Source organism: Bufo bufo, chromosome 6 (genome assembly GCF_905171765.1).
Source record: "Bufo bufo chromosome 6, aBufBuf1.1, whole genome shotgun sequence".
Lineage (NCBI taxonomy): Eukaryota > Metazoa > Chordata > Amphibia > Anura > Bufonidae > Bufo > Bufo bufo.
Window position 1 is genome coordinate 7,584,183 of NC_053394.1, and position 23,419 is coordinate 7,607,601.

The window sequence follows — 23,419 nt, forward strand, 5'->3', positions numbered from 1 at the left end:
CGGCTCTACAGTCGGCACCCAGCTCTGCAGTCGGCACCCGGCTCTGCAGTCGGCACCTAGCTCTGCAGTCGGCACCCAGCTCTGCAGTCAGCACCCAGCTCTGCAGTCGGCACCCGGCTCTACAGTCGGCACCTAGCTCTGCAGTCGGCACCCGGCTCTACAGTCGGCACCCTGCTCTGCAGTCGGCACCCAGCTCTGCAGTCGGCACCTGGCTCTGCAGTCGGCACCTAGCTCTGCAGTCGGCACCCGGCTCTGCAGTCGGCACCTAGCTCTGCAGTCGGCACCCGGCTCTGTAGTCAGCACCCAGCTCTGCAGTCAGCACCCAGCTCTGTAGTCAGCACCCAGCTCTGCAGTCAGCACCCAGCTCTGCAGTCGGCACCTGGCTCTGCAGTCGGCACCCGGCTCTGTAGTCAGAACCCAGCTCTGTAGTCAGCACCCAGCTCTGTAGTCAGCACCCAGCTCTGCAGTCGGCACCTGGCTCTGCAGTCAGAACCCAGCTCTGCAGTCGGCACCTAGCTCTGCAGTCTGCACCCGGCTCTGTAGTCAGCACCCAGCTCTGCAGTCGGCACCTAGCTCTGCAGTCTGCACCCGGCTCTGTAGTCAGCACCCAGCTCTGCAGTCGGCACCCAGCTAAGTAAAATGCACACGGCTCTGCAGTCGGACGGTCTGAGTTTATTCTAATAAATCAGTGTGTGCTTCTTTCTCATAAACTTTGGCCCCGACTTGTAAAGGGTGACGGGTGCTATGCTGGTCTTGATGGGCCCTGCGCCACCAGAGGAGTCATTTAATTTATAAGGATCCGCAAGCCAGACTGAAATCTACTGCAGCTCATAGATGGCCCCGCCCACTCACTGCCCTTGCCACACCCCCTTTGTGGAAACTGGAAAGGATGTTGCTACTAGATTTACACTGAACAAAAATATAAACACAACACTTTTGGTTTTGCTCCCATTTTGCATGAGCTGAACTCAAAGATCTGAAACATTTCCTACAGACACAAAAGACCCATTACTCCCAAATATTGTTCACAAATCTGTCTGAATCTGTGTAGTGAGCGCTTCTCCTTTGCCGAGATAATCCATCCCACCTCACAGGTGTGGCAGATCAAGGTGCTGATTAGACAGAATGAATATTGCACAGTGTGCCTTAGACTGCCCACAATATAAGTCAACTCTGAAATGTGCACAGTTTTGCCTTACTGGGGAAGGGGGGGGGGGGGGGGTCCAGAAAACCAGTCAGTATCTGGTGTGGCCACCATTTGCCTCACACAGTGCAACACATCTCCGTGGCACAGAGTTGATCAGGTTGCTGATTGTGGCCTGTGGGATGTTGGTCCGCTCCTCTTCAATAGCTGCGAAGTTGCAGAATATTGGCAGGAACTGGAACGCGCTGTCGTATACGCCGATCCAGAGCGTCCCAAACATGCTCGATGGGTGACATGTCCGGTGAGTATGCTGCCAGGCAAGAACTGGGATGTTTTCAGCTGCCAGGAGTTGTGCACAGATCCCTGCAATATGGGGCCGTGCATTATCAGGCTGCAACATGAGGTGATGGTCGTGGATGAACGGCACAACAATGGGCCCCAGGATCTCCTCACGGGATCTCTGTGCATTCAGAATGCCATCAATAAAATGCACCTGTGCTCGTTGTCCATAACATACGCCTGCCCATACCGTAACCCCACCGCCACCATGGGCCACTCCATCCACAAAGTTGACGTCAGCAAACTGCTCATCCACGCGACGCCACACACGCTGTCTGCCATCTGCCCTGAACAGTAAAAACCGGGACTCCTCCGTGAACAGAACGCCTCTACAACGTGCTTCCCTGAGACGGCTTCTGGCAGTTTGTGCAGAAATTCTTTGGTTATGCAAACAGATTATTGCTGCCGCTGTCCGGGTAGCTGGTCTCAGACTATCATGGAGGTGAACATGCTGGATGTGGAGGTCCTGGGCTGGTGTGGTTACACACACGCTCCCTCAAACGTTGCGATATCTGTGGCATTGTGCTCTGTGATCAAACTACACATTTCAGAGTGACCTTTTATTGTGGGCAGTCTAAGGCACACCTGTGCAATATTCATGCTGTCTAATCAGCACCTTGATAAGCCACACCTGTGAGGTGGGATCAGGGGTGTAGCTAGAAATGACTGGGCCCCATAGCAAAAAAAAATTTATGGGCCCCCCCGTATCTTCCACCCCCACATACCTCTCGGACCTCGCCAACGCATTTGTGCCAGTGTAGGAAATGTATGAATCTAAATGTCTGTGTGTTAAAGAAGATTGTTAAATTGTACAGGGGTCTGTAACACAAGAAGGTGAAAGAACATATCGTGGGGTGTGTATGTGTATTAGACAGAAGGTAGGGATGTGTATCTTGTGTAGTTTGGGTATTAGGGAGAGTAAGAGGTATATATCTAGTGCTGATACACGTGTAGGTGAAGAGCAGCTCTGACATAATTAGTCTCTTTCATATTATAAGCTCCCCTTATATATAATTTACTTACAGCACTCAGGGGTGCTGACAGACTTGGCCTCAGGGGTGCTGACAGGCTTGGCCGCAGGGGTGCTGGCAGGCTTGGCCTCAGGGGTGCTGGCAGGCTTAGCCTCCGGGGTGCTGACAGGCTTAAACTCAGGGGTGCTGGCTGGCTTGGCCTCAGGGGTGCTTTGCAGGCTTGGCCTCAGGGGTGCTGGCTGGCTTGGCCTCAGGGGTGCTGGCTCACTTGGCTGGGCAGAAGGAGTGTGAGGCTTTTTTTCTCCAAGCTGCTCCAGAAAAAAAAAATTTTCATTACACCTCAGGTCAGACCACCAATCAGACCCCCAATGTTAATCAGACCTCAGCTAACAGCCCCAATAAGATCCCCAATGGTAATAAGACCCCAATAAGACCTCAGATAACACCTCAGCTCAGACCCTAATATGAATGACCCCCAATCAGACCTCGGATAAGAGCCCCATGCCTCATAGCAGCCCCCAGTAGCCTTATAGCAGCCCCCAGTAGCCTTATAGCAGCCCCCAGTAGCCTCATAGCAGCCCCCAGTGCCTCTCATCAGCCCCCAGTGCCTCTCCATCAACCCCCAGTGCCTCTCACCAGCCCCCAGTGCCTCTCCATCAGCCCCAAGTGCCTCTCACCAGCCCACAGTGCCTCTCACCAGCCCCCAATGCCTCTCCATCAGCCCCCAGTGCCTCTCACCATTAGGTCCCTAGTCCCTCTCACCAGCCCCAGTGCCTCTCCATCAGCCTCCAGTGCCTCTCACCAGCCCCCAGTGCCTCTCCATCAGCCCCCAGTGCCTCTCACCAGCCCCCAGTGCCTCTCCATCAGCCCCCAGTGCCTCTCACCAGCCCTCAGTGCCTCTCACCAGCCCCAGTGCCTCTCCATCAGCCTCCAGTGCCTCTCACCAGCCCCCAGTGCCTCTCCATCAGCCCCCAGTGCCTCTCACCAGCCCTCAGTGCCTCTCACCAGCCCCAGTGCCTCTCCATCAGCCCCAGTGCCTCTCACTAGCCCCCAGTGCCTCTCCATCAGCCCCCAGTGCCTCTCACCAGTCCCCAGTACCCTCTCCATTAGGCACCTAGTGCCTCTCACCAGCCCCCAGTACCCTCTCCATCAGCACCCAGTGCGCCCTTCCAGGTATCTAAATCATTGGTGGGCAGTGTGCCCTCCCCCCCTCCCCGCTAATCATTGGTGGGCAGTGTGCCCTCCACACCCCCTTCATTGGTGGCAGCAGCAGTTCCGATCGGAGTCCCAGCAGTGTAATGCTGGGGCTCCGATCGGTTACCATGGCAGCCAGGACGCTACTGGTCCTGGCTGCCATGGTCAGTTAGTCAGCAGCATACTTACATGTGCTGTGGCTGCCTGGCGCTCCTCCTTCTTGTAACTCGTCACAGGTCTGTGCGGCGCATTGCTTATGCTTATAGCAATGCGCCCCACAGACCTGTGACGAGTTACAAGAAGGAGGAGCGCCCCGGCGGCCACCGCGCATGTAAGTATGCTGTTGACTTACTGACCATGGCAGCCAGGACCAGTAGCGTCCTGGCTGCCATGGTAACCGATCGGAGCCCCAGCATTACACTGCTGGGACTCCGATCGGAACTGCCGCTGCCACCAATGAAGGGGGGGCCCGGGGCCCATATCGCACCGCCACTCAAATGTTAGTTTTTTTTATCCTCAGCTGGCAGCCCGGGCCCCCCAGTGGCGTAGGGCCCCATAGCCATTGCTATGGCTGCTATGTCGATCCCTACGCCACTGGGTGGGATGGATTATCTCGGCAAAGGAGAAGTGCTCACTAACACAGATTTAGACAGATTTGTGAACAATATTTGAGAGTAATGGGTCTTTTGTGTCTGTAGAAAAGGTTTCAGATCTTTGAGTTCAGCTCATGCAAAATGGGAGCAAAACCGAAAGTGTTGAGTTTATACTTTTGTTCAGTGTATTTTAAAAACCAAAACAATGGGCTTTGTGACTTTTTAACACTAGAAAAACAGGCATCATTTGTAAGATTTCCATACCTCTCAAGTGTCCCTCTTTTAGAGGGACAGTCCCTATTTTGGACCCATGTCCCTCTGTCCCTCTTTGATCCTTAAATGTCTCTCTTTTTGACCTGGGGAATTAGTGAATAAATATGCCTTAATAAATTTACTAAATTGCTCCTTACTAAACTATCTGTATGGTTTCTACCTGTATATTAGGCCATAACTTCATTATTTGGTGCAATTTGGTCCTTAAAATATCTATAATCTGATGATTTATGTGCTAATATTTATATGGATATTGAAGCACAAGACAAAAAATTGTCCCAGGGGCTCCACATGCTGTAAAAAAATTAAGGAACTTATATTTACCTAACTGATCCCCAGCTGCTGCAGTTCTGATGAGTCAGTAATTATGCTTTGGGCGGAGTTAGAGGCATGGCCTAGTATGAAAAAAAAAGGACCGTGATGCGCGCTGCACATATTGTCCCTCTTTGCCATTTTCAAAAGTTGGAAGGTATGGATTTCTGCTTGCTGTTAGCGAATGGGAACATGCTCATTACAGCTAGATATGTTCATTGCAGCTAGAGCCTGAAAAATCATTGCAACCAAATATTTATAACAGCTAAAGGTTTGTTACATTGTATCCAGTGTAGCCAATCCTCTGTAACAGCCTGCACTCAACACTTCATACAGATTATAGAGCCGCCACTAGAGGGAGCTCACTGTCACGGATCAGCGGGTGTGAATCCACTGTGCCACTGACTGGAGGGGCGTGTCTAAGCAACTACCTGGTTTTCACTAGAGCCTCAGATGGTGAGGATAGACTTGAGCCGTTAGGGTAGTTGCCAGGGGCTAGTCCAGAGCAATCCCCGAGTCAGTGGCAGCTGGTCCGGGCAGACCCGGAGGTACCTGAGTAGGTACCAGAAGTACCAGCGTAGTCAGGTAGGCAGAGACGTTACCAGGAGCAATGGTGCAGGACCGAAGGATAAGGCAGAGACGTGGTCAGACAGGCAATAGGTCAAGGCACAGGTACAGGTCAGGCAATCCGGGTCGGCAACAGGAGAGACAAAGCAAGCAGGCAGGGATCAGACGATAAGCAGAGTCCAGGAACGAAGTACAGATCAGGAGCACACAAGAGTATCAGGAACCAACAAACTCAAGGACCTTGACATTGAGGCATCTGGGAAGATTGCTGAGCCTCTTAAATACCTGCAGGAGAGCCAGAGTTGGTCAGCGAGTCACCTGACCTAACCCACACAGCCCAGGGAGTGATGTGGTTCGCCCTTAGAGCATTGTAACACGAAACCAGCCGAACTCAAGCTGTGACCAGGGCTGAGTGGAAGCTGTGGAGTGGAATCCTCAGAAGCAATGACACCTACAGAGCCCAGGACCGCAGCGGTAAACTGCGAAGCACTAGCCACAAGTCACCGCTGAGTGCGGCGCTCGGGACCACGGCGATAAGCGGGTGAACAGCAGCATACAGCAACCACTGTTATAGTACCCCCCCTTATGCCCCTTTTCTTGAGTCCATGACGGGACAAGAACCTTTTTATCAGGTCCAGAGCATGAATATTCTCCTCCGAATCCCAAGACCTCTCTTCCGGACCGAAGCTTATCCAATCCACCAGGTAGTATGTCCTTGACCTCCAATGTCTCTTCCGAGTCTTTAGACACCGGAGTCGCCGTAGACGGAGCTGTTGAGAAGCAGTTAAGGACTACCGGTTTGAGCAAGGATACGTGGAAGGCATTGGGGACACGAAGATAGAGAGGTAGCCATAACTTATAGGTCACTTCATTGATCAAACTTGAAACTAGGAACCCTTAAACGGATGTTTCTGGAGGAGAGCCATACCTTATCTCCTGGCGAGAACTGAGGCGGTTTTCTTCTTTTCCTGTCTGCATTCTTCTTCATGCGGGTCAATGCTTTATCGATGCAAATCTTGGTATCCTGCCAGATCTTCAAAAAATCCCTAAAAGAGGAATCCGCCGCTGGTACCCCAGAACATATAGGAACAGGGAGAAGAGTACGAGGATTCTGTCCAAAAACGACAAAGAAAGGAGATGACCCCGTAGACTCACTAGTATGGTTATTGTAGGAGAACTCTGCCCAAGGTAACAATTGTACCCAGTTGTTGTGGTGAGCTGAAACAAAATGACGAAGGTAATTCTCCAATATCTGTTTGACCCACTCTACTTGCCCGTTGGTTTGGGGGTGATAACTGGAGGAGAAGTCCAGGTCAACTTCTAGCAGTTGGCAAAGAGCTCTCCAGAGCTTGGAGGTAAACTGAACTCCCCGATCAGAAACAATATTCCCCGGGGGAAACCATGCAGACGAAATATATGTTTCACGAACAGTTTAGCAAGTTCCGTAGCCGAGGGCAATCCAGTCAAAGGAATGAAGTGCGCCATCTTGGAGAAGCGGTCCACAACCACCCAAATCACGGTACATCCAGCTGAACAGATCTGTAAAAAAAACTATGGCATGGAGCATCAGGAACAGGTAGCGGTAACCACAGACCAGGCGGTTTGCTCCTGGAGATTTTATTTTGAGCACAGTAAAGATTTAGTAAAGACCTTAGCTCCCCAGATCCTGTCGAAGAGTTCAAAGATTAGCGGTAGAGGGTATCGGTTCTTGATTGTGACCTTATTCAGACCACGATAGTTAATACAGGGCTGTAAGAATCTATCTTTTTTTTTGCACAAAGAAGAACCCGGCACCAGCTGGTGAAGTAGATTTCCGGATAAAACCCCTCTTGAGATTTTCCTTAATGTACTCAGACTTAGTTTGGTTCTCGGGAAGTGAGAGGGGATAGACTCGACCACGAGGAGGAGTGGCACCAGGCAGAAGGTCAATCGGACAATCATACGGACGATGAGGAGGCAGGGTCTCTGCCTCTTTATTGCTAAAAACATCTGCAAAACTGGTGTACTTGCAGCGTCCCACATGTGTGTGTAAAGGGGACGCTTCAAACATCTGTAAATGTATGGTATTCTTAAAGGGTTTCTACCATCAGAATTTCTATTATGTGGCTGACTGACCCTAGCGATGCGCTAATGTCAGCACTACATAACAGTGTTCTTTTTACATTTGTCCCTGCGGCCGTTCTCCTAAAAAACACACTTTTGCAATATGCTAATGAGCCTCTAGGTGCTATGTGGGCGTTGATTCAGCACGTAGAGGCTCAGTCCACCCTTTATCCCGCCCAGGTCCTCCGTCTAGCCCCCCCGCTCCTCTTGAGTGATGTCCGAGTTCGCAGCATCGCTGACGAAATCCCGCGCCTGCGCCGTCCACTTCTGTATTTGGCGCAGGCGCAGTGATTGAATGACGTGCTTCTGGTGCCAGCTTCCTCACTGTGACGTAGTCCGCGCAGGCGCAGTGAGGAAGCCGGCACCAGGAGCGCGTCCTTCACTCACTGCGCCTGCGCCGAATACAGAAGTGGACGGCGCAGGCGTGGGATTTCATCAGCGATGCTGTGAACTCGGACGTCACTCAAGAGGAGCGGGGCGAGCTAGACGGAGGACCTGGGCAGGATAAAGGGTGAGTAGACGGGGCCTCTATGTGCTGAATCAACGCCCACATAGCACCTATAGGCTCATTAGCATATTGTAAAAGTGTGTTTTTTAGGAGAACGGCCGCAGGGACAAATGTAAAAAGAACACTGTTATGTAGAGCTGACATTAGCGCATCGCTAGGGTCAGTCAGCCACATAACTGAAATTCTGATGGTAGAAACCCATTATTAAAAATGGAGCAAGAGACACTGTTGCTTAAGGGACTCTGATGTTTGTTGTTGTGGTGGCAGTTTCTCCAAGCCACTGTGGAGCCCTTTGCCCCTTTTAAAAGACTCTACTATGGACTCCACAATCCAGAAAAGATCCAAGTTGCACTTTATGTTTGTATCATTTTATTCTCTTCTTACCCCTTTCTCAGGTTATCTGGAACTTTAAAAATAACCAAAGTTTGCTGCAACGTTCAAGAACTGTTCCCAGAAAGCCATTTTTCTGTGCCTTATCCTATGCAACGCACAGCTTTCTATAAATCAAAAACTTTGCACTTTAATTAACCCTTGGTATTACTAATTATTTATACCCCAAATCAGGGATGGACTTTGTCTCAGGACTATGTCATGGACTGTATTGCCCCAAATGTGAAATCACCGCCCATTTTGTCCCCGTCAAGTAAAAAAGAAGAACAACGCCCATTATTCCTTTTTGCTATTTAATGTGAAAAATGCAAAATGTATATGTGATAAATTGTCTAGAATATTTATATCCATATTTGTATTTTTGTGGCGTTTATTTGGTGTGTTTTAGGTGACGGCGTAGAGATCCACAGCTCCAATCACTGCAGACATCGAGGACGACTTACAGTGGATATAAAAAGTCTACACGCCCCTGTATAAAGGTCAGGTTTCTGTGATGTAAAAAAATGAGACAAAGATAAATCAGTTCAGAACTTTTTCCACCTTCAATGTGACCTATAAACTGTACGACTCAACTGAAAAACAAACTGAAATCTTTTAGGTGGAGGGAAGAAAAAATATAAAAATAAAATAATCTGGTTGCATAAGTGTGCACACCCTAAACTAATACTTTGTTGAAGCCCCTTTTGATTTTATTCCAGCACTCAGTCTTTTTGGGGATGAGTCTATCAGCACGGCACATTTTGACTCTTCTTTGCAAAAACCCTCCAAATCTGTCAGATTGCGAGGGCATCTCCTGGGCACAGCCCTCTTCAGATCACCCCACAGATTGTGAGGGCATCTCCTGGGCTCAGCCCTCTTCAGATCACCCACAGATTGTTAGGGCATCTCCTGGGCACGGCCCTCTTCAGATCACCCCACAGATTGCGAGGGCATCTCCTGGGCACAGCCCTCTTCAGATCACCCCACAGATTGCGAGGGCATCTCCTGGGCACAGCCCTCTTCAGATCACCCCACAGATTGTGAGGGCATCCCCTGGGCACGGCCCTCTTCAGATCACCCCACAGATTGTGAGGGCATCTCCTGGGCACAGCCCTCTTCAGATCACCCCACAGATTGCGAGGGCATCTCCTGGGCACAGCCCTCTTCAGATCACCCCACAGATTGTGAGGGCATCTCCTGGGCACAGCCCTCTTCAGATCACCCCATAGATTGCGAGGGCATCTCCTGGGCACAGCCCTCTTCAGATCACCCCACAGTTTGCGAGGGCATCTCCTGGGCACGGCCCTCTTCAGATCACCCCACAGATTGCGAGGGCATCTCCTGGGCACAGCCCTCTTCAGTAGTGATGTCGCGAACATAAAATTTTCAGTTCGCGAACAGCGAACGAGAACTTCCGCAAATGTTCGCGAACTGGCGAACCGGGCGAACCGCCATAGACTTCAATAGACAGGCGAATTTTAAAACCCACAGGGACTCTTTCTGGCCACAATAGTGATGAGAAAGTTGTTTCAAGGGGTCTAACACCTGGACTGTGGCATGCCGGAGGGGGATCTATGGCAAAACTCCCATGGAAAATTACGTAGTGGACGCAGAGTCGGGTTTTAATCCATAAAGGGCATAAATCAACTAACATTCCTAAATTGTTTGGAATAACGTGCTTTAAAACATCCAGTGTGTGTATACGATCAGGTATGATGTTGTATCGATCAGGTAGTGTAAGGGTTACGCCCGCATCACAGACATTGACAGACCAAACTCCCCTTTTAATGCACCGCAAACAGTTCATTTGCACAACCGCAAACTCCCCATTTGCACAAGGTTGGATACCAAGCTAGCCACGTCCCGGTGATGTCATTGAAGGTTTCTTCCTCCACCCAGCCACGTACAACACCAAGGGTCCCCGAAAGGTCAATTGAATTGATTTTTCGAACGGGGAGATGGTTAAAAAAACGCTGGCTCCCTCCCCTTTGTTTTTATCCACGGTGACTGCGTCTGCGCCGTGCAATTTACTGTCACACCCGATATGAGTGGTATTTTCTGTAGTACTATTCTCATCAGTTTAATCCCTCTAACGTCCCCAATCTGGGTGCCATTTATTGAATAGATTTTTCGAACGGGGAGATGGTATCAGTGGTTGGCACTGGCAGTGGGCACACTACAGTCAGTAGAAGCGGGCCTGACACACACTGGCAGCAGGCAAGCAACTGAAATTACACTAAAGTGTAAAAATTAAATGCCTTATTTATCGGCAAGCTACTGTGCCACCCGGTATGAGTGGTTGGCACTGGCAGTGGGCACACTACAGTCAGTGGAAGAGGGCCTGACACACACTGGCAGCAGGCAAGCAACTGAATTTAGACTACTGTCTAAAAATTAAATGCCTTATTTATCGGCAAGCTACTGTGCCACCCGGTATCAGTGGTTGGCACTGGCAGTGGGCACACTACAGTCAGTGGAAGCGGGCCTGACACACACTGGCAGCAGGCAAGCAACTGAATTTAGACTACTGTCTAAAAATTAAATGCCTTATTTATCGGCAAGCTACTGTGCCACCCGGTATCAGTGGTTGGCACTGGCAGTGGGCACACTACAGTCAGTTGAAGTCGGCCTGACACACACTAGCAGCAGGCAAGCAGCTGAAATTACACTAAAGTGTAAAAATTAAATGCCTTTTTTATGCAAAGTCCTGTGCCAGCCGGTATGAGTGGTGGGCACTGGCAGTGGGCACACTACAGTCAGTGGAAGTCAGCCTGACACACACTGGCAGGCAACTAACCTTAGATTAAAGTGTAAAAATTAAGTGCCTATTTTTTAAGCAAAGTCCTGTGCCACTCGGTATGACAGGGGTGGGCACTGGCAGTGGGCACACTACAGTCAGTTGAAGTCGGCCTGACACACACTAGCAGCAGGCAAGCAGCTGAAATTACATTAAAGTGTAAAAATTAAATGCCTTTTTTAAGCAAAGTCCTGTGCCAGCCGGTATGAGTGGTGGGCACTGGCAGTGGGCACACTACAGTCAGTGGAAGTCAGCCTGACACACACTGGCAGGCAACTAACCTTAGATTAAAGTGTAAAAATTAAGTGCCTATTTTTTAAGCAAAGTCCTGTGCCACTCGGTATGACAGGGGTGGGCACTGGCAGTGGGCACACTACAGTCAGTGGAAGTCAGCCTGACACACACTGGCAGGCAACTAACCTTAGATTAAAGTGTAAAAATTAAGTGCCTATTTTTTAAGCAAAGTCCTGTGCCACTCGGTATGACAGGGGTGGGCACTGGCAGTGGGCACACTACAGTCAGTTGAAGTCGGCCTGACACACACTAGCAGCAGGCAAGCAGCTGAAATTACATTAAAGTGTAAAAATTAAATGCCTTTTTTAAGCAAAGTCCTGTGCCAGCCGGTATGAGTGGTGGGCACTGGCAGTGGGCACACTACAGTCAGTGGAAGTCAGCCTGACACACACTGGCAGGCAACTAACCTTAGATTAAAGTGTAAAAATTAAGTGCCTATTTTTTAAGCAAAGTCCTGTGCCACTCGGTATGACAGGGGTGGGCACTGGCAGTGGGCACACTACAGTCAGTGGAAGTCAGCCTGACACACACTGGCAGGCAACTAACCTTAGATTAAAGTGTAAAAATTAAGTGCCTATTTTTTAAGCAAAGTCCTGTGCCACTCGGTATGACAGGGGTGGGCACTGGCAGTGGGCACACTACAGTCAGTTGAAGTCGGCCTGACACACACTAGCAGCAGGCAAGCAGCTGAAATTACATTAAAGTGTAAAAATTAAATGCCTTTTTTAAGCAAAGTCCTGTGCCAGCCGGTATGAGTGGTGGGCACTGGCAGTGGGCACACTACAGTCAGTGGAAGTCAGCCTGACACACACTGGCAGGCAACTAACCTTAGATTAAAGTGTAAAAATTAAGTGCCTATTTTTTAAGCAAAGTCCTGTGCCACTCGGGATGACAGGGGTGGGCACTGGCAGTGGGCACACTACAGTCAGTTGAAGTCGGCCTGACACACACTGGCAGGCAACTAACCTTAGATTAAAGTGTAAAAATGAAGTGCCTTTTTTTTAAGCAAAGTCCTGTGCCACACGGGATGACAGGGGTGGGCACTGGCAGTGGGCACACTACAGTCAGTTGAAGTCGGCCTGACACACACTAGCAGCAGGCAAGCAGCTGAAATTACACTAAAGTGTAAAAATTAAATGCCTTTTTTATGCAAAGTCCTGTGCCAGCCGGTATGAGTGGTGGGCACTGGCAGTGGGCACACTACAGTCAGTAGAAGTCAGCCTGACACACACTGGCAGGCAACTAACCTTAGATTAAAGTGTAAAAATTAAGTGCCTATTTTTTAAGCAAAGTCCTGTGCCACTCGGTATGACAGGGGTGGGCACTGGCAGTGGGCACACTACAGTCAGTTGAAGTCGGCCTGACACACACTAGCAGCAGGCAAGCAGCTGAAATTACATTAAAGTGTAAAAATTAAATGCCTTTTTTAAGCAAAGTCCTGTGCCAGCCGGTATGAGTGGTGGGCACTGGCAGTGGGCACACTACAGTCAGTGGAAGTCAGCCTGACACACACTGGCAGGCAACTAACCTTAGATTAAAGTGTAAAAATTAAGTGCCTATTTTTTAAGCAAAGTCCTGTGCCACTCGGGATGACAGGGGTGGGCACTGGCAGTGGGCACACTACAGTCAGTTGAAGTCGGCCTGACACACACTGGCAGGCAACTAACCTTAGATTAAAGTGTAAAAATGAAGTGCCTTTTTTTTAAGCAAAGTCCTGTGCCAGCCGGTATGAGTGGTGGGCACTGGCAGTGGGCACACTACAGTCAGTGGAAGTCAGCCTGACACACACTGGCAGGCAACTAACCTTAGATTAAAGTGTAAAAATTAAGTGCCTATTTTTTAAGCAAAGTCCTGTGCCACTCGGGATGACAGGGGTGGGCACTGGCAGTGGGCACACTACAGTCAGTTGAAGTCGGCCTGACACACACTGGCAGGCAACTAACCTTAGATTAAAGTGTAAAAATGAAGTGCCTTTTTTTTAAGCAAAGTCCTGTGCCACACGGGATGACAGGGGTGGGCACTGGCAGTGGGCACACTACAGTCAGTTGAAGTCGGCCTGACACACACTAGCAGCAGGCAAGCAGCTGAAATTACACTAAAGTGTAAAAATTAAATGCCTTTTTTATGCAAAGTCCTGTGCCAGCCGGTATGAGTGGTGGGCACTGGCAGTGGGCACACTACAGTCAGTGGAAGTCAGCCTGACACACACTGGCAGGCAACTAACCTTAGATTAAAGTGTAAAAATTAAGTGCCTTTTTTTAAGCAAAGTCCTGTGCCACACGGAATGACAGGGGTGAGCACTGGCAGTGGGCACACTACAGTCTGTGGGCCTGCAGCTCCTCACACACAGGCAGGCCAGGCAACTGCAATATGTATATAAAGGAAAAAAAAAAGCAGACTAATGTTGCAGCCCTAAAAAGGGCTTTTTGGGGTGCTGTCAGGACGCTGTCCTTACAGCAGAGATCAGATGAGTCTTTCAGGACTGGAGTGGACACTGAATTCACTAGCCTAGCTATCGATTTCCCAATTAAATCAGCAGCAGTTACAGTCTCCCTCCTCTCACTAAGACTGCAGCTTCAGAATGAATCTAAAATGGATGCTGTGCAGGAGGTGGGAGGGTCTGGGAGGGAGGGTATGCTGCTGATTGGCTGGAATGTGTCTGCTGACTGTGAGGTACAGGGTCAAAGTTTGCTCAATGATGATGTATAGGGGGCGGACCGAACATCGCATGTGTTCGCCCGGCAGAGGCGAACGCGAACAAGCTATGTTCGCCGGGAACTGTTCGCCGTCGGATAGTTCGGGCCATCTCTACTCTTCAGATCACCCCACAGATTGTCAATCGGATTCAGGTCTGGGCTCTGGCTGGGCCATTCCAAAACTGTCTTCTTCTGGTGAGGCCATTCCTTTGTTGATTTGGATGTATGCTTTGGGTCGTTGTCATGCTGAGAGATGAAGTTCCTCTTCATGTTCAGCTTTCTAGCAGAAGCCTGAAGGTTTTGGGCCAATATTGACCGGTATTTGGAACTGTTCAGAATTCCCTCGAGCTTAACTAAGGCCCCAGTTCCAGCTGAAGAAGAACAGCCCCTTGGCATGATGCTCCCCCCACCAGGCTTCACTGTGGGGATGGGGTTCTTCTGGTGATGCGCAGTGTTGTTTTTGTGCCAAACATATCTTTTGGAATTATGGCCAAAAAGTTCAACCTTGGTTTCATCCGACCATAACACCTTTCCCCACATGCTTTTGGAAAACTTCAGATGTGTTTTTGCAGAATGTAGCCTGGTTTGGATGTTTCTCTTGGTAAGAAAAGGCTTTCGTCTTGCCCCTCTGCCCCATAGCCCAGACATATGGAGAATACGGGAGATTGTTGGCACATGGACCACACAGCCAGTACTTGCCAGATATTCCTGCAGCTCCTTTAATATTGCTGTAGACCTCTTGGTCGCCTCCCAGACCAGTTTTCTTCTCGTCTTTTCATCCATTTTGGAGGGAAGTCCAGTTCTTGGTGATGTCACTGTTGGGCCATATTTCCTCCACTTGATGATGACGGTCTCCACTGTGTTCCATGGTAGATCTAATGCCTTGGAAATTCTCTTGTCCCCTTCTCCTGACTGATACCTTCTAACAATGAGATCCCTCTGATGCTTTGGAAGCTCTCTGTGGACCGTGGCTTCTGCTGTCGGATGTGACCAAGAACATTTCAGGAAAGACCAACTAGAGCAGCTGAACTTTATCTGGGGTCAATCAGAGGCACTTTACATGATGGCCGGTGTATGCTGACTCCGATCTAACAGGATTCTGAATGTGATTGCTTTATTCTGAACATCGCTACATCCCCAGTTATAAGAGGGTGTGCACACTTATGCAACCACATTATTATTATTATTATTTTTTTCTTCCCTCCACCTAAAAGATTCCAGTTTTTTTTTCAATTGAGTGGAACAGTTTATAGGTCACATTAAAGGTGGAAAAAGTTCTGAAATGATTTATCTTTGTCTCATTTTTTTACAGCACAGAAACCTGACATTTTTTCAGGGGTGTGTAGACTTTTTATATCTACTGCAGGGGGGTATGCAGCGTCCCACATATGTGTGTAAAGGTGACGCTTCAATCATCTGTAATTGTAATGTATGGTATTCTTTATTTTCTGGCTGGCAATGTCATTACATCCATTCGCCCCTAGATAGTGCTGGCACCACATAGTGTATATATATATATAGTGGGGGGTGTCCAGCTGAGAGGAGAATGCAGAGTAAGTTGGAGTTAGAAAGTAGTTGGTGAGAGGAGGAGAAGCAAGCTCATGGAGGAGAGACACAGGCTAAAGTCACCATGTAGCTGTGTTCCTTTCCTCTGGGCCTTGATCAAGCCTAGAGGAGATATCTACAGAAGACAAGCACCAGACAGTGAGTCTATACACCGAGAAGCAGAGAGACTAGCGAGGGTAACCACTAAACTTACGCCTATGGACCTCATTAGCACAAGTGACCAGGAGTAGCTTTCCAAGTGCCTGGACACAACTAGACGATTTAAGGCCAGAATTGCCTTTATCACTAACTAAACCTTCCGGGTAGTAGTGAGAACCTAAACCTTTCTAGAAGAGTTTCCTGCCAAAGAATAAAGCAGATGTGTTTGCCTGCCGTGAGGGGAACGCCTGTTACACCTGTGACAGGTTTTAGAAGGTCTGAAAGATTATCTGCACATTAGTGATCTGACAGCCTCTTTTGGTTTCACTATGTCTGTGTGTTGCTTGTATGTCCACACCTCCTGTTCAGGTGTGGATCATGTAACCTTTACCCATCCCTATTTAGTCTGACTTTACCAATCACTCCTTGCTCTGGATAGCTTCATTTGGTTTTGGAAGAGCTGGAGTGTGGTTCTTGTTGAAGTCCTGTTCATCCATCATCCTCAGAAGTTAAGTGTTCCGCTTGTTGTGTTTTGTATTCCTCCCCCCCCCCCCAGATGTTTACTAGGCCTCAGCGAGACGCTGGTTACTTCACCAGGGAAGTAACGGGTTGTCTCTGCCCTGTCATTACCTTTAGGGCATCCGAGGGTCACCAGGGTTTTCTAGGTTTCTGTGTATGGGCATCTCTACCATCGAGAGGTGCCCATACGGATAGGAGTTAGGGCCAGTAGCAGGGTTTTATTAGGTGGTGACCCTTTTTCTTCCCTAGCGGTGAGGCCTAGTGTCTTTCCCCTTCCTTCTTGTTGTCTTTTGGTGTTCTCCCCTACTACATCCATGACAACGCCCTTAAAGGATAACTTCTAGATAAATAGTTATTACCATCCTTAGTGCCAGTGTGCTGTAAAGTGAACCTAGGATTACTACCAGGATCCTTGCCTGTATAGTGTTTACTTTAAAAGGGACAACTCCTTCATTGATAACTGCCATTGCCTGATAATAGGATTACAAGTGAACTTATTACTTATGCTATGTAAAAAGCTTTCCATTAATGATCTGTACCAACTGTCCAGAGACTATTGATTGTCAGTAAATGTTCAACTGGTTTACAACTACCGACTCCTCATTCTTAATACCACTACTCTCAACATTTGTACCTAACGGTGCTGGCGTCACGAACCAGGGGCCCAGCCACAAGCACCCTAAACATCACCACCATAAAGGGCACCTCAACTTCCATCTGGCTGGTGTTCCCTGCAACAGAAAGTGCCCCGGAGGATTTTGTGCTGTCTTCCCATCCACTGTACGTCAGCCCAGGGAGGCATCTGCTAACCGTGAGTACATGAACTATTGCACCCATCGGCCCACCGTGAGCCTCACGTGTTTCCCCTGTGGTTTGGCATGCTGCATACTGCTGCGGGAGTCCAGGCAGGTTTGCTGGCACAGTAGGTGAGGAAGCAGGTCGGACCTCCGATAGACAGGTGAAATGACAGTATGATCCCTAACTTAGAATATGACTGGAGTTCCAGTCCAGAACTGGAGAGTGCTGACACAGCCAGGGAAGACCGAGGATAACTGGATTCATGGACGCTGGCAGCATGTAGAAGGAGATCATCTCAGAATTCAGAACCCCAATTTGCAGCTTGAGGGGCATAGTCACGGAGGTCACTGGTTCAGGGAGTGGCAGTCCATTAACGGAGGCCACTGACAGAGGCCTTTCGAGACAGATGGTAGGAAGCTGGAACTGATGGACCAGAGCTTGCTGAATGAAATTAGCGGTCGACCGAGAGTCCAAGAATGCAGGCACAGACAGCGTGACTCCCTTGTGTTAGAGAGTCCCTGGAACAGAAAGTTTCGGAGAGGACTTCTCTTTGTCTAGGACCACCTCTCCAACAGATCCTAGACATTGGCGTTTCCCGGCTTCTGGGGACAATTACACTCGAAGTGGGCCTTGCCACCACAATACAAACGCAGGTTTTCTGCTTTGCGGAGTAAACGTTCCTGGCCAGGCAATTGAAGGCGCTCTATTTGCATGGGATCTTCAGGTAGGGTGGACACTAGGGGAAGGAGCGGCCTCTGGAAGGATGGAGCCAACCGAGGTGGCCCTCTGGTGCACGCAAACTCCTTAGCACGTTCCTTGAAGCGCATATATATCCTTGTAGCCAAGGTGATCAGGTCATTCAGCGTAGAAGGACGGTCGCGACTAGCTAGTTCATCCTTAATCTGGCCAGAAAGACCCTCCCAGAACACCCCCAGCTGAGCCTCAGTGTTCCATGCCAGTTTGGCAGCCAGGGTACGAAACTGGATGGCGCACTTACCCACAGACGACGAACCCTGTCATAGATGCAGCAGAGCTGATGCAGAGGAGTACGTATGGCCGGGCACTTCAAAGACCAGCTGGAAGGAAGCCAGGAAAGACTGCAGATTGATGGTCTCTGGACCTCCATGTTCCCAAATAGGATTTGCCCAAGCAAGGGCCTGATCAGACAGCAGGGACACGATGAAGGCAACCTTGGACCGCTCAGTTGGAAACTTTTGCCCATGCAACTCAAAATGGATCAGACACTGGTTCAGGAATCCACAACGGGTTTTTGGATCTCCACCATAGCGGGATGGCAGAGGAAGTTGCACACCAGTGGCACACAAACTCGGATTCACCGGTGGGGTATTGCAGGGGTAGCAGCGGCTGACGACCCTGCAGTAGCTGGAGAAGAGATGGCGTCCAGGCGAGCAGCAACATTTTGCATGAACTGCATTATGACATCCTGACGTTCGCTCTGACGCCTCACTTCATGAAATAATTCCTGAATGATAGTGACCAGCGGGGTCCATGGCCTCAGTGTATTGTCACGGATCAGCGGGTGTAAGCCCACTGTGCCACTGACTAGCTATACTCTGGAGGGGCGTAACTTAGCAACTACCTGGTTTTCACTAGAGCCTCAGATGGTGAGGATAGACTTGAGCCGTTAGGGTAGTTGCCAGGGGCTAGTCCAGAGCAATCCCCGAGTCAGTGGCAGCTGGTCCGGGCGGACTAGGCGGTACCCTTAGTAGGTACCAGAAGTACAAGCGTAGTCAGGCGGGCTGAGACGTTACCAGGAGCAACGGTGCAGGATCGAAGGATAAGGCAGAGACGTGGTCCGACAGGCAATAGGTCAGGGCAGGCGGCACAGGTACAGGTCAGGCTATCCGGTTCAGCAACAGGAGAGACAAAGCAAGCAGGCAGGGTTCAGACGATAAGCAGAGTCCAGGAACGAAGTACAGATCAGGAGCACATAAGAGTATCAGGAACCAGCAAACTCAAGGACCTTGACACTGAGGCATCTGGGAAGGGAGCTGAGCCACTTAAATACCTGCAGGAGAGCCAGAGTTGGTCAGCGAGGTCACCTGACCTAACCCACACAACCCAGGGAGTGATGCGCTCTGCCCTTAGAGCAATGTAACATGAAATCAGCCGACCTCATGCTGTGTCCAGGGCTGAGTGGAAGCCGTGGAGTGGAATCCTCAGAAGCAATGACACCGAAACAAAGTCCAGGACCGCAGCGGTGAACTGGGAAGCACCGGTCACAGGTCACCCCTGAGCACGGAGTATGGGACAACGACGATAAGCGGGGGAACATCGGCGTACAGCAGCCGCTGTTACACTCACTGCATACAGACTATACAGCTACCACTAGAGAGAGCTCACTACATACAGATTATCAGCCACCAGTAGAGAGAGCTCACTACATTTAGATTATACAGTCACTACTAGAGTGAGCTCACTACATACAGATTATACAGCCACCACTAGAGGGAGCTCACTACATACAGATTATACAGTCACCACTAGAGGGAGCTCACTACAAACAGATTATACAGCCACCACTAGAGGAGCTCACTACATACAGATTATACAGTTACCACTAGAGGGAGCTCACTACATACAGATTATACAGCCACCAGTAGAGGGAGTTCACTACATACAGATTATACAGCCACCACTAGAGGGAGCTCACTATATACAGATTATACAGTCACCACTAGAGGGAGGTCACTACATACAGATTATACAGCCACCACTAGAGGGAGCTCACTATATACAGATTATACAGTCACCACTAGAGGGAGGTCACTACATACAGATTATACAGCCACCACTAGAGGGAGCCCACTACATACAGATTATACAGCCACCACTAGAGGGAACTCACTACATACATATTATACATCTACCACTAGAGGGAGCTCACTACATATAGATTATACAGCCACCAGTAGAGGGAGCTCACTACATACAGATTATCAGCCACCAGTAGAGAGAGCTCACTACATACAGATTATACAGCCACCACTAGAGGTAGGTCACTACATACAGATTATACAGCCACCACTAGAGGGAGCTCACTACATAGAGATTATACAGCCACCACTAGATGGAGTTCCTCACATACAGATTATACAGCCACCACTAGAGGGAGCTCACTACATACAGATTATACAGCCACCACTAGAGGGAGCTCACTACATACAGATTATACAGTCACCACTAGAGGGAGGTCACTACATACAGATTATACAGTCACCACTAGAGGGAGCTCACTACATACAGATTATACAGCCACCACTAGAGGGAGGTCACTACATACAGATTATACAGTCACCACTAGAGGGAGCTCACTACATGCAGGTTATACAGTCACTACTAGAGTGAGCTCACTACATACAGATTATACAGCCACCAGTAGAGGGAGTTCACTACATACAGATTATACAGCCACCACTAGAGGGAGCTCGCTACATACAGATTATACAGCCACCACTAGAGGGAGCTCACTATATACAGATTATACAGTCACCACTAGAGGGAGGTCACTACATACAGATTATACAGCCACCACTAGAGGGAGCTCACTATATACAGATTATACAGTCACCACTAGAGGGAGGTCACTACATACAGATTATACAGCCACCACTAGAGGGAGCCCACTACATACAGATTATACAGCCACCACTAGAGGGAACTCACTACATACATATTATACATCTACCACTAGAGGGAGCTCACTACATACAGATTATACAGCCACCAGTAGAGGGAGCTCACTACATACAGATTATACAGCCACCACTAGAGGGAGCTCACTACATACAGATTATACAGCCACCAGTAGAGGGAGTTCACTACATACAGATTATACAGCCACCACTAGAGGGAGCTCACTATATACAGATTATACAGTCACCACTAGGGGGGGCTCACTACATACAGATTATACAGCCACCACTAGAGGGAGCTCACTACATACAGATTAAACAGCCACCACTAGAGGGATATCACTACATACATATTATACATCTACCACTAGAGGGAGCTCACTACATACAGATTATACAGCCACCAGTAGAGGGAGCTCACTACATACAGATTATACAGCCACCACTAGAGGGAGCTCACTACATACATATTATACATCTACCACTAGAGGGAGCTCACTACATACAGATTATACAGCCACCAGTAGAGGGAGCTCACTACATACAGATTATACAGCCACCACTAGAGGGAGCTCACTACATACAGATTATACAGTCACTACTAGAGTGAGCTCACTACATACAGATTATACAGCCACCAGTAGAGGGAGTTCACTACATACAGATTATACAGCCACCACTAGAGGGAGCTCACTATATACAGATTATACAGTCACCACTAGGGGGGGCTCACTACATACAGATTATACAGCCACCACTAGAGGGAGCTCACTACATACAGATTATACAGCCACCACTAGAGGGATATCACTACATACATATTATACATCTACCACTAGAGGGAGCTCACTACATACAGATTATACAGCCACCAGTAGAGGGAGCTCACTATATACAGATTATACAGCCACCACTAGAGGGAGCTCACTACATACAGATTATACAGCCACCACTAGAGGGATATCACTACATACATATTATACATCTACCACTAGAGGGAGCTCACTACATACAGATTATACAGCCACCAGTAGAGGGAGCTCACTATATACAGATTATACAGCCACCACTAGAGGGAGCTCACTACATACAGATTATACAGTCACCACTAGAGGGAGCTCACTACATACAGATTATACGGCCACCACCAGAGGGAGCCCACTACATACAGATTATACAGCCACCACTAGAGAGAGCTCACTACATACAGATTATACAGCCACCACTAGAGGGATATCACTACATACATATTATACATCTACCACTAGAGGGAGCTCACTACATGCAGATTATACAGCAACCAGTAGAGGGAGCTCAGTGCATACATATTATACAGCCACCACTAGAGGGAGCTCACTACATACAGAGAATACAGCCACCACTAGAGGGAGCTCACTACATACAGATTATACAGCCACCACTAGAGGGAACTCACTACATACATATTATACATCTACCACTAGAGGGAGCTCACTACATACAGATTATACAGCCACCAGTAGAGGGAGCTCACTACATACAGATTATACAGCCACCAGTAGAGGTAGCTCACTACATACAGATTATACAGTCACTACTAGAGTGAGCTCACTACATACAGATTATACAGCCACCAGTAGAGGGAGTTCACTACATACAGATTATACAGCCACCACTAGAGGGAGCTCACTATATACAGATTATACAGTCACCACTAGGGGGGGCTCACTACATACAGATTATACAGCCACCAGTAGAGGGAGTTCGCTACATACAGATTATACAGCCACCACTAGAGGGATATCACTACATACATATTATACATCTCCTACTAGAGGGAGCTCACTACATACAGATTATACAGCCACCAGTAGAGGGAGCTCACTACATACAGATTATACAGTCACTACTAGAGTGAGCTCACTACATACGATTATACAGCCACCAGTAGAGGGAGTTCACTACATACAGATTATACAGCCACCACTAGAGGGAGCTCACTATATACAGATTATACAGTCACCACTAGGGGGGGCTCACTACATACAGATTATACAGCCACCAGTAGAGGGAGTTCACTACATACAGATTATACAGCCACCACTAGAGGGATATCACTACATACATATTATACATCTCCTACTAGAGGGAGCTCACTACATACAGATTATACAGCCACCACTAGAGGGAGCTCACTACATACAGATTATACTGCCACCACTAGAGGGAGCTTACTACATACAGATTATACAGTCACCACTAGAGGGAGCTCACTACATACAGATTATACGGCCACCACCAGAGGGAGCTCACTACATACAGATTATACAGCCACCACTAGAGAGAGCGCACTACATACAGATTATACAGCCACCACTAGAGGGATATCACTACATACATATTATACATCTACCACTAGAAGGAGCTCACTACATACAGATTATACAGCCACCACTAGAGGGAGCTCACTACATACAGATTAGACAGCCACCACTAGAGGGAGCTCACTACATGCAGATTATACAGCCACCACTAGAGGGAGCTCAGTGCATACATATTATACAGCCACCAATAGAGGGAGCTCACTGCGTAGAGACTTTACA